Here is a 12,048-nt window from a genome sequence, read left to right as displayed (position 1 = left end):
TGAGGGTATGTGGACACACTCTCCCCTCTCGTTTCTATGCATCACCTAGATAGATCTTGCGTGATCATAGGAATTTTTTTGAAATTACCGCGTTCCCCAACATTCTGGCCCAGAAAAATTCTCCAAAAAGTTTTGCTGCGTTTGGACTCTATTTGGTATTAATTTTGTGTGAAGCAAAAAACAACAACTGGCACTGGGCACTATGTCAATAGGTTAGTCCCCAAAAATGATATAAAGTTGCCATAAAATGATTGTAGAACATCCAAGAATGATAATATAACAGCATGGAACAATCAAAAATTGTAGATACGTTGGAGATGTATCAGCATCCCCAAGCTTAATTCCTGCTCGTCCTCGAGTAGGTAAATGATAAAAACATAATTTTTGATGTGGAATGGTGCCTAACATGTCCATCACATATTCTTTTTTTTGTAGCATGGACATTTGGACTTTTATATGGTTCAAAGAATAGTCTAGTTTTGACATGAAGATTTCAATACTGAAGCAAATCAACAAGCAACCATGTCTTTGAAAATATCAATTCTAAAGCAAGTTATCCCTAGCCCATTATGCTCAATCATTGATCCAATCATGAAACACACTCGCATATTAGCTACACCCAATGCTCAAGTACGATCATAGTGCCCCTTAGTTGGTGCTTTATAAGAGAAGATGGAGACTCAAGTAAAAATAAAAATTGCATAAAATAAAAGAAAGGCCCTTCGCAGAGAGAAGTAGGGATTTATAGAGGTGTCAGAGCTCAAAGCGAAAAAAGTAGAGATAAAACATTTTGGATGGCATGCTTTTCCTGTCAACAAAAATGATCGAGTAGTTCCCAATACTTCCCATGCTAGATATATCATAGGCGGTTCCCAAACAGAAAATAAAGTTTATTCATTTTTCCACCATACTTTCACATTCCATGGCTAACCGAATCCACGGGTGCTGTCCATACCAACACTTTCCAAGAAATTTATTATTTGATAACATAAAGTAAATTCATTTTTCATTTCAGGATTGGGCATCCCTAATACCATTGTTGTACGCTCGTGCAATGACAAGTGAATAAACACTCATCTTTAGAATAACATATCTAGCATGGAAAAATACCAGCCACCCCCTACCATTTCATGAGGGATACGAGCACACAAAAGAGAAATTTATTTTGAAATTTAGAGACCGCACATACAAATTTGCTTAGAACGGCAAAAGAATACCGCATATAGGTAGGTATAGTGGACTCATGCTGCAAAACTGGTTTAAGGATTTTTGATGCACAAGTAGTGATCATACTTAGTAAAAAATGAAGGCTAGCAAAAGATTGAGAAGCATCCAACCAAGAAATGAAAAACCTCATAAGCGAGCATTAAGCATAACTAACACCGAATAATGCACCACAAGTAGGATGTAATTTCATTGCATAACTATTGACTTCCGTGCTTTCATAGGAAATCACAAACCTTAACACCAATATTCTTACTAAAGCATACTTACTCATCAACATGACTCACATATTATATCAACATATCGCAAAACTATTACAAGGAATCAAGTTTATTTTGTCCAATGATCTTCTTGAAAGTTTTTATTATATCCCTCTTGAATATCTATCACTTTGGGACTAATTTCATATGTTACTTTTGATAGCTCAAACAAATCTAAGTGAAGAACATCAGCATAAATTTTTCTTCTCTCAAAATAATTTAAGTGAAGCAAGAGAGAATTTCTTAAAAAAATTACTAACTCTCAAATAAATCTAAGTGAAGCATCAGAGCATTTCTTCAAAAATAATAAAGCGAACCATGCTCAAAAATATATAAGTGAAGCACTAGAGCAATTACAAAGCTCAAAAAGATTTAAGTGAAGCATAGAGAGCAATTCTAACAAGTCATAGCATAATTTTGGCTCTCTCAAATAGGTGTGTCCAGCAAGGATTCATGACTTAAAATAAAAAGCAAAACAAGCAAAGACTCATATGATACAAGATGCTCCAACCAAAACTCATGATATGTGGCGAATAAAAAATATAGCTCCAAGTAAAATATCGATGGTCGTTGAAGGAAAGAGGGGATGCCGCTCTGGGCATTCCCAAGCTTAGTTGCTTGCTTCTCTTTTGGATAATAGCTTGGGATGCCATGGGGCATCCCCAAGCTTAGGCTCTCCTTACTCCTTATTCTTTCATCCATCGTGATCTCACCCAAAACTTGAAAACTTCAATCACAAAAAACTCAACAAAACCTTTGTGAGATCCGTTAGTATAACAAAGCAAATCAGTACTCCAAGTATTGTTGCAAACCCATTCATATTTTATTTTTGCATTATATCTACTGTATTCCAACTTTACTATAGCTTACAACCTCCAATACAAACCATATATTCATCAAAATAAGCACACAACGCAAAGAAAACAGAATTTGTCAAAAACAAAACAGTCTGTAGCAATCTGAAAACTTTGAGTACTTTTGTAACTCCAAAAATTCTGAAAAATTTAGAATACGTGGGAAATTTGTATATCAATATTGTGTAAAAAATTCAGAGCAAAATTACGTTTCTGTAATTTATGAAAATTATTTTACTGGGCGCAAAAGTTTATGTTTTCCAACAAGATCAAAGCAACTATCACCCAACATGATCTCAAAGGCTTTGCTTCGCACAAACACTAATAAATATATAAAACACAATCATAACAGAGGCATAATTGTGCAAACACTCAAGAACGGAAACAAAAAGGTAGAAATAAATTTTATTCATTGGGTTGCCTCCCAACAAGCTTTTCTTTATAGACATGAAGATAGGCTTGAGATTTTATTGATGCTCACATGAAAGATAAAATTTGAAGCAGCAAGAGAGCATTATAAAACATGTGGTGAACATATTTAAGTCTAGCATACTTCCTATGCATAGGAATTTTATAGGCAAACAAATTATCAAGACAAGAAATATCTAGCATATGCATAGGAGAGGAGGAATAAAACATTGTCAATGTCAACATAACGAGAGATAATCGAGTAACATGAAAAATTCTAAAACCATATTTTGCTCTCTCATAATAATTACATGTAAGATCATAATCAAATTCTACAATATGGCTATCATATAAAAATTTCTCTTCATGATCCACATGCATGCAAAGTTGACACTCTTCCAATATAGTGGGATTAACATCAACTAAAGTCATGATCTCTCCAAACCCACTTTCATCAAAAAAAATCGTAAGATTGAACACTCTCCAAATATGTGGGATTATTTTTACCTAAAGTTTACGCTCTTCTAAACCCACTTTCAATACTATTGTAAACATTATTATCAATAACATATTCATCATGAGGCTTAAATAAATTTTCAAGATCATAGGAAAATCGCCCCAATCATGATCATTGCAACAAGTAGTGGACATAGCAAAATTAGCATCCCCAAGCTTGGGTTTTTTATTATTATTAGCACAATTGACATTAATAGAATTTATAGTAAAATCATTGCAATCATGCTTTTCATTAAGGAGCTATCATGAATCACTTCACAAATTTCTTAATCACAATTTTCATATTCACGAATCTCAACCAAAACTTCATAAAGATAATCTAGTGCACTCAACTCACTAGCAATAGGTTCATCATTATTAGATCTTTTAAAAAAGATTAGCAAATGGATGGGGATCCATATCAATAGATTTTTAGCAAGCGAAGATGCAAGCATATATAAGGCACATGGCAACACAAGCAAAAAAAGATCGAACGAGAAAAAGGCAAACGGAAAGAAGGCAAAATAAAAAGGCAATTTTTTGTGAAGTGAGGGAGATGAGAACGAGAGGCAAATGGCAAATAATGTAAATTGCAAGGACATGAGATTTGTGATTTGGAACCTGGTAGACGTTGATGATGTCTCCTCGGCAACGATGCTACAAATTACTTTTGATGTCAGCTTGAACTACGTCGATATTTCCCCAAAGAGGAAGGGATGATGCAGCACAACAACGGTAGGTATTTCCCCCAGTGATGAGACCAAGATTATCGAACCAGTAGGAGAACCAAGCAACACTACATAAACAGTACCTACACACAAAGAACAAATACTTGCAACCCGACGTGTTAAAGGAGCTGTCAATCCCTTTCGGGTAACGGTGACAGAATTTGGCGAGTTGACAGGAGATTAATTGTAGTAGATTGGATAAATGCAAATAAAAGCAAATAAAACTCAATGAGGTATTTTTGGGTTTTGGGATTAATAGATCTGAAAATAAAAGCGAATAAAAAAAGATCTCGGAAGCAAATATGATAAAGAAGGGACCCGGGGGCCGTAGATTTCACTAGTGGCTTCTGTTGAGAAAAATAACATACGATGGGTAAACCAATTATTGTTGGGCAATTGATAAAACTTCAAATAATCATGACGATATCCAGGCAATGATCATTATATAAGCATCACGTCCAAGATTAGTAGACCGACTCCTGCCTGCATCTATTAATATTACTCCACACATCGACCGCTATCCATCATGCATCTAGTGTATTAAGTTCATGGAAAAACGGAGTAATGCAATAAGAAAGATGACATGATGTAGACAAGATCTATTTATGTAGAAATAGACTCCATCTTGTTATCCTTAATAGCAATGATACATACGTGTCGGTTGCCTTTCTGTCACTGGGATCAAGCACCGTAAGTTCGAACCCATCACAAAGCACCTCTTCCCATGGCAAGAAAAATTGATCTATTTGGCCTAACTAACCAAAGATTTGAAGAAGCAACACAAGGCTACAAGTGATCATGCATATAAGAGATCAAAAGATTCAAATAACTTTCATGGATAAAAACATAGGTCTGATCATAAACTCAAAGTTCATCGGATCCCAACAAACACACCAAAAGTAAGAGTAACATCAAATAGATCTCTAAAAGACCATTGTATTGAGAATCAAAAGAGAGAGGAAGCCATCTAGCTACTAACTATGGACACGTAGGTCTACAATGAACTACTCACGAATCATCGGAGAGGCACAAATGAGGATGAACCCCTCTGTGATGGTGTCTAGATTGGATCTGTGGTTTCTGGAATTTGCGACGGCTGGAATTGGTTTTCGTCGACTCCCTAGGGCTTCTGGAATGTTGGGGTATTTATAGAGCAAAGAGGCGGTGCGGGAGGCCATCGAGGTGGGCACAACCCACCAGGGCGCGTCTGGGCCCCCAGATGCGCCCAGGTGGGTTGTGCCCCCCTCGGGGCACCCTCTGGTACTTCTTTGGCCCATCTTGTGTCTTCTAGCCCAGAAAAATTCTCCAAAAAGTTTCGCTGCGTTTGGACTCCATTTGGTATTGATTTTTTGTGAAGTAAAAAACAAGCAAAAAACAGCAACTGGCACTGGACACTATGTCAATAGGTTAGTCCCAAAAAATGATATAAAGTTGCTATAAAATGATTGTAAAACAACATCCAAGAATGATAATATAACAGCATGGAAGAATCATAAATTATAGATACATTGGAGACCTATCAATACATCTCCAACGTATCTATATTTTTTGATCGTTTCATGCTATTATATTATCAATCTTGGATGCTTCATATGCAATTTTATATTAGTTTTTGTGAACTAGCCTATTAACTCAATGCAATTTTATATTAGTTTTTGATCGTTCCTGTTTTCTACATGTTTTTTGTTTTTTTAGAAAATCAATACAAAACGAAGTCCAAACACAATGAAATTTTACAGTGATTTTTTCTGGACCAGAAGGGACCCTAGAAGCTTCGGGAAGAGGCCAGAAGATCTACGAGAGGGCCACAAGCTCACACAGCGCGGCCCGGGGGGGGCGCCACCTGAGCTTGTGAGCCCCATGCAGCTCCCTTTGATCTAATTCCACTTCTATAAATCCCCAAACCAACAGAGAGCCACCCGAAGCAATTTTTCCGCCGCCGCGAGCTTTTGTTTTCTGCAATACCATCTGGAGACCTTTTTTCGTACTCTGTTGGAGGGGAAATCGATCATGGAGGGCTTCTACATGAACGTTGTCGCTCCTTCAATGATGTGTGAGTAGTTCACCACAGACCTACGGGTCCATTGTTATTAGCTAGATGAGTTCTCTCTCTTTGATCTTCAATACAATGTTCTCTTCAAAGATTGATTTGATGTAATCTTTTTGCGGTGTGTTTGTTGAGATCCGATGAGTTGTGGGTTGATGATTTGGAATATCCATTGAAAGTAATGGAGTTTTTGCTGAACTTTATTATGCTTGATTTTTATAACTTTGTATTTGTGTCTGATCCGTTTGTTTGGCCAACTTGATTGATTTCTCTTCAGTGAAGAACGATGGACCGTAAGCTTGGCTCATGGACGGTGGGCCAACTTGGTTGGTACCCCCTAGTTCAGGATGCCGTCACCAAGTCTTAAAGGCAAAATATTACCCAAACATCAATTTACTACAGGCTACACAAAAAATGGAGCATCATTCATATGGTAGAGTATTACGAAGGGACTGGACACTTTCAAATTGGGATATACAAGAGAAAATGCAAATATATGAAATGATCCATGGGTACCAGCAAGTCCAGATAGAAAGGTGATCTTTGTTCGGGGTCAAACTGTCCTAACTACAGTTAGCGATTTGATTGATCCCAGGACGTGGAATGAGGACTTGATACATTCTATGTTCGGCCTACAGTCCACCGGCGTCAGCTGTTCGACCTATTTCTATCTCTCTTCGGCCTAAGATAAAAATAGAGGATGAAAAGTGCTACTTCGTCCTAAGGAAGACCGAAAAGGTCATCTTCGGCCTGAGCGAGGCCGACGTGATCTTATTTTTGAAATTTCTTAATTAGGTCATACATTATCGGAATTTGTTGTTAGAAAAAAATAACCTAAAACCTAAAAAGTGCTCGCGGGCTCTTTAGACAGATCGAGCACACACCCTTCCGAGCCGTCCGATGTGATCACTGGTGTGCGCACCAGCCCATGGGAACCATCTGGTCGGGACGCACAGCAGCACGAGCGCTCGTCTGTCACTTACCTGGTCGGGACCCCACGATACATCGGCACGCGTCGAGCGGCGCATAGACGAGCTCTCTTCCCCGCTCCTCTCTCTCTCGGTTCGCTGTGAGACGCAGAAATTCCCCACTCCTCCCACCCAAATCTCATGGACCAGTTGTGATTAAGGAAGGGCGCGGCCGGCGGGGAACCGTGGCCGTGATTGGATGGGGTCGTCGAGGACCATGGCGGCGGAGCAGGCCATGTCCAGGCACCGGATCGACAGGCTCTAGGCGCAGATCTACAAGCACCGGGCGCCATCCCCGTCGGCGGCCCACACGTTGCTGCTCCAGCACCCGCGGCAGTAGAAGTGGGCGCGCCCGACAGACCTCATCTCGTCAGGGGCGTCCACGTCGAAGTAGATGTCGCGGGCGTGGGGCGCATCGTTGACGGCCATAGAGACGACGATGCCGTCTACGGGAAGGCCGACAACGTCGCGCGTGTGCAGCTCGTCCGAGCACCACTACTCCCAGACGCCTTGGGCGCTCCATTTGAAGTGCCGGAGCATGGCGTCGTCTTGGACGACATGAGGTACATAGCGGATCTAATTAATGACTAAACTTAGCGATACTTCAAAAAATAATGCTCAACGTGATGCCATATTCATGCGTTTTGCTGCATACACATATGCTTTTCGTTGCTCTGTTGGGAGGGGAGGGGAGAGACTGAATCTGCTCTCCATTTCTTCAGACAAAATTTTCAGTGCAAGGGGGCAAGTTGTATCCACCACTTAGGCAATTTTCAGGAAAATACTGGCTTGTGATTGATTCTACAACTGAACTGGACTGCAGTTGCTCTACATCGAGAATTGTTGGGGCCTCCATTGTAGGGTGATTGCTCAGCCCGTGTCAAGGAATTGGATGGATGGATGTTGGCTGAACTGAATTGGATGGATGTTGGCTGAATTGCTCAGCCCGTGTCAAGAAAGCTTCAGACAAAAAGATTGCTCAGCCCATGTCAACTGAACTGAATTGGATGGATGTTGGCTACCGGCCGGCTGATGTAGCAGGAAAGGAAAGTTCAGGCCGAGGTTGCACATTATGCAATGCGCCGATGAAGAAGCAACGAATTTTCACTAGTACTCCTAGTATTATGTAAGATTTTTGTGTCCTTTACTTTCGGTGCTAGCTGCTTCAATTGATTTACCATTGTGTTCTTTATGTTTGTTTACAGCTTCCTATTATCGTCTAGTTCAGCCACTCGTCTGCTTATAGACTATTGTTGTTAGTAATGTTCTTCACCCAATATTCCTGTTTACTAGGTAGTTGCCTGAACATACTACACTACAAGCTTTTCTATAGCAGGCATGATTTGCGAGAGATGGGAATATGTCATTTTAAATCCCTTTCAAATTTTCCAGTGTTGGCCAATTTACAGGGTGCGACGATGAGGGATGCACAAACAAGCTGTGGCCAGTGGGAGAGGCAAGGGGACCTGTTCACCGCTGCAAGAGGGATGTCGAAGGAACCAAAAGTGGAAGCTAGCATAGCGACACCATGTTCATTTGTCTTCAAGAGGTAAATGCCATCTCTTTTTGAAGAACTGAACTATTTTCACCATCGTTTGTTTCTGTGTTATATATTCGGTTTTTTGTGATCGATAATACGTGTTTATTTAGAATCTCAATGCCACCTCCTCGCGTCCACTATTGCGGTCAAAGGCAAAGTTGCCTAATAAGAATCACTAGTTGTCTGGTATAAGATGCAAGTTGCCTAAACGACGACCACTTGTTGCCTGGGACAAAGAGACATGTTGCTTGGGATGAAAAGCTCCCCACCAGTTAGTTTTTCTGCAGTATAAAGGCAAAGTTGGTTAAATGACAACCAGTCTTTTTTTAAATGTCTACTAGTTGAAGAGGGTGTGTGTGGTCCGTTTTTTGGGCAAATCGACGATTTTGAGCGCAGGGTGGTTTGCGGCCTCGGGATGCGGGGGATGGAATCGTCGGCGATTTTGGGCCGGAAATTTTTAAAACTTGCCCAACACATGATAGTTAGTTGCTAGAGATGTTGGCGCGAGTTGCCCAAGATCCGCCCCCGAGAGTGTTGGGTATATTTTTTAGCCAAAACTTGCAACACATGATGGTTAGTTGCTAGAGATGTTGGCGCGGGTTGCCCAAGAGCTGCTCTCAGGAATGTTGGGTTCTATTTCTGCCCAAAACTTGCCGAACACTCGATGGTTAGCTACTAGAGATGTTGTCGCAAGTTGCCCAGAGATCCGCTCCCAAGAGGGCTAGTTTTTTTGGCCCAAAACTTGCCCAACGCATAATGGTTAGTCACTAGAGATGCTGGCGTGAGTTGCCTAGAGATCCACTGCCGGGGGTGTTGGGTTCTATGTTTTGCCCAAAACTTGCTTAGCGATATTTTTTATAATTTGAGAAACCTATGAGAAACTGAGAGGACACGATGTGGGGGGGGGCTCTGAAAAGTGCCAAAACTTGCCTAACTTATTCCGCTACACATGCTTTTGGTGTGAGTTGCTCAAGGATTTTTGTAAAGTGCCTAACTATTGCGTTTATAGTTGCCTCAAAATGATGCAAACTTGCCCTTTCCTGCAAAGTTATTACATATAGTTGCTACACATGCTGTTTCATGTGAGTTGCTGAAGGAATTTTTGTTAACTGCCTAACTATTGTCTTTGTAGTTGCCTCAAAATAATGCAAACTTAATACAGACAATTGCTACACACGGTGCGAGTTGCCCAAGTAATTTTTGTAAACTGCCTCACCATAGCCTTGTATTTGCCTCAAAATGATGCAAACTTTGCATCTCTCTTCTCGCATAGTCTTTTTTCAAACTACCCAAAATGATCAAACAATTTCCCCCTTTTTTCACAAACAAAGAAATGTTAGTTTTTTTGTTTCATTCATTTTTTGCAGGACCCACATATAAAAATATCAAAGCCATGGAAGGCCTAGAGCAGCTACGCTCTAGGTAATCTCCATACCATGCTTTACTATCTAGAGAGGAACCAATCGTGTGTGATTTTACCGATTTTTTGCACATAGCTGATTAATGCCAGCATTGGACTTGCTTTGAAAACAGCCCACCTAGATGTTGGTGCTTTTAAAAACGTTAAATTCTATCACCACAGCAATGTACAAACCAAATTAAAATCCATAGTTGCTTCTAGCCCTCTTTTTTCACCCTTAACACATGACCACACATGAGTTTGTTTGCTCTTAACACTGTTTTTGCTCAAAACACCCCTAGAACTTGCTTCTGCTTTCTAGAGTTGCTAAATGATTGAACTGGACTTTGCTTAAAAATAGCAGTGCACAAAGCAAATTAAAATTCAGAGATGTGTTTACCCCATTTTTTCACCGTCAACACATGAGCACACATGAGAGTTGCTTGTTTTCTACCACTGTGTTTGCTTAAAACAACCATAAAAGTTGCCGCTCCTTTATGTTTTCCAACACACTTTTTTACTAGTCCAAAAGCAAGCCTAAACACACAACAACCAGTACTTGGAAACAAAAGAGAAACGTAAGCAGGCATTCTGTTTTTTCATCCCTTGCCGAGAGTTGCTTGTTGTCAATACATGTTTTGCTTAAAATATGCGTTGTAGTTACTCACTTCCTTTTTTTGGTTCTTTTCTTCTCTGCAACAGGTGTAGTGCAAAAAAATGATACTAGTTGCCCGGGGACCAGGTGCTTTTTTCTCTTCGATGGGTGGTCACACAAGACGATGGGGTGGAAGAAGAAAGAAGAGGGAGAGGAAGAAGGGCGTGGGGACAGCTTGGGAGAGAAGAAGAAAGGAGAGAGGGGGCAATGCTTTTGGTGAAGCGCGTGAAGGGAGGGAGAGAAGCTGGGTGGACGGAGGGACGTGTGAGACGGTGAACCCTTTCCTTTCCAAATCTGGACTGAGGGGGACCAAAACATACCTAATATGGGAGGCTGCCAGGGGGCACTAGCGGGCACACGTTTGCCAGCTAGTAGACGCGTCCAAAAAATAAACAAAGTCCTCATATGTGGCATTTCACCATCACATATGTGGTGTGGATAAGATCGCTACTTGTCCTCAATAAATCTTGACACCGACAAAACAACTCGACCCTCCCGAATAATTGAACCGATCTCGGCACCAATTGAAACGGAATTGCACGCACGACTAAGACTGAATCCTGCGCACGAGCTCATCTACAGAGAATGAAGGGACATCGCATTCCAGTGCAAGATCGCCGTCTCATCCCAAGAAAACATCACGTCAAAGCTGTCACCGCAACCACGGCAGAGACCCATCCGATGCGACCAAAAATGGTTTCCATGTCAAAAAAAAAAATGGTTTCGGTTTAGAGCCCCGGAGGATCTCGGCGTTCTCACGCAACTGCTTCTCAGGAGTCAGGACCGAAACGCAATAGTTTAGCGGTGCCGTGTCGTGGCCAAAGCCCAAATGATCTGCGCTCCTGAGGATTGTGTACAAACATCTTTTTCATAAGCTGACATGACAGCTCCAACTGTAGGTCTACTGAGGGGCATCCACATCCACGACAGCTCAGAAATCTCAGCCGGCAAAAACAAGAGAAAATAAGGCTGACACGGTCGGATCCTCCTTCATGGATTTGATTCAAATTTATCTGCGTCTCCCTAGAGGTATCTTTCATATGCTACAAAACCACCGCGTCAGTACTACCAGTGGTACGGATTCCCTTTGGTTGCTGCCAGTGAATGTAACGCCTGTGGGAGATAAAAAAACAGCTGAACCGACGAACCAAATTTGAGCTTCGGCTTGGACGGGCGTCTGCTGATTGTATCTTGTTTTTGAAACTAGTGGACGTTTACTACATAGATTCAAACAACGGCGCGACATGTCAGAAGCTGTCTGCCTCGTCGTAGTGTATGACAAAGGTTTGGAACAGTACAGTGCCGCACAAACAGTACGCGCATGTGATTTCTAAATTGCGTGCAAGTTGGATATCGCACTCGGCCTACAGTATCGGATGCTACTCCTATATGGTACTCGGCCTGTGATTTCTAAGAGGGTGTTTGGATCTAAGGGATTATTTTTAGTCTGACTGACTAAAAATAGTCTTT

General features: G+C 41.0%; 1 long non-coding RNA gene across 3 annotated transcripts; it reads left to right on the top strand.

Moving 5' to 3' along the window:
* The first annotated feature begins 6,929 nt into the window (after positions 1-6,929).
* Positions 6,930-11,022, top strand: LOC123044377 (uncharacterized). Of its 3 annotated transcripts, none has more exons than XR_006420053.1 (5): positions 6,930-7,547; positions 7,707-8,110; positions 8,394-8,533; positions 9,892-9,946; positions 10,626-11,022. It is a non-coding gene; the product is annotated as an uncharacterized lncRNA (long non-coding RNA). The 3 variants fall into 3 exon arrangements; XR_006420055.1 differs by having other exon boundaries at positions 8,377-8,533; XR_006420054.1 differs by lacking the exon at positions 9,892-9,946.
* The last annotated feature ends 1,026 nt before the right edge of the window (positions 11,023-12,048 follow it).

This window comes from Triticum aestivum, chromosome 2B, assembly GCF_018294505.1.
Source record: "Triticum aestivum cultivar Chinese Spring chromosome 2B, IWGSC CS RefSeq v2.1, whole genome shotgun sequence".
Classification (NCBI taxonomy): Eukaryota; Viridiplantae; Streptophyta; class Magnoliopsida; order Poales; family Poaceae; genus Triticum; species Triticum aestivum.
The sequence above is the reverse complement of the archived record's forward strand: the minus strand, read 5'-3'. Positions and strand labels throughout refer to the sequence as shown.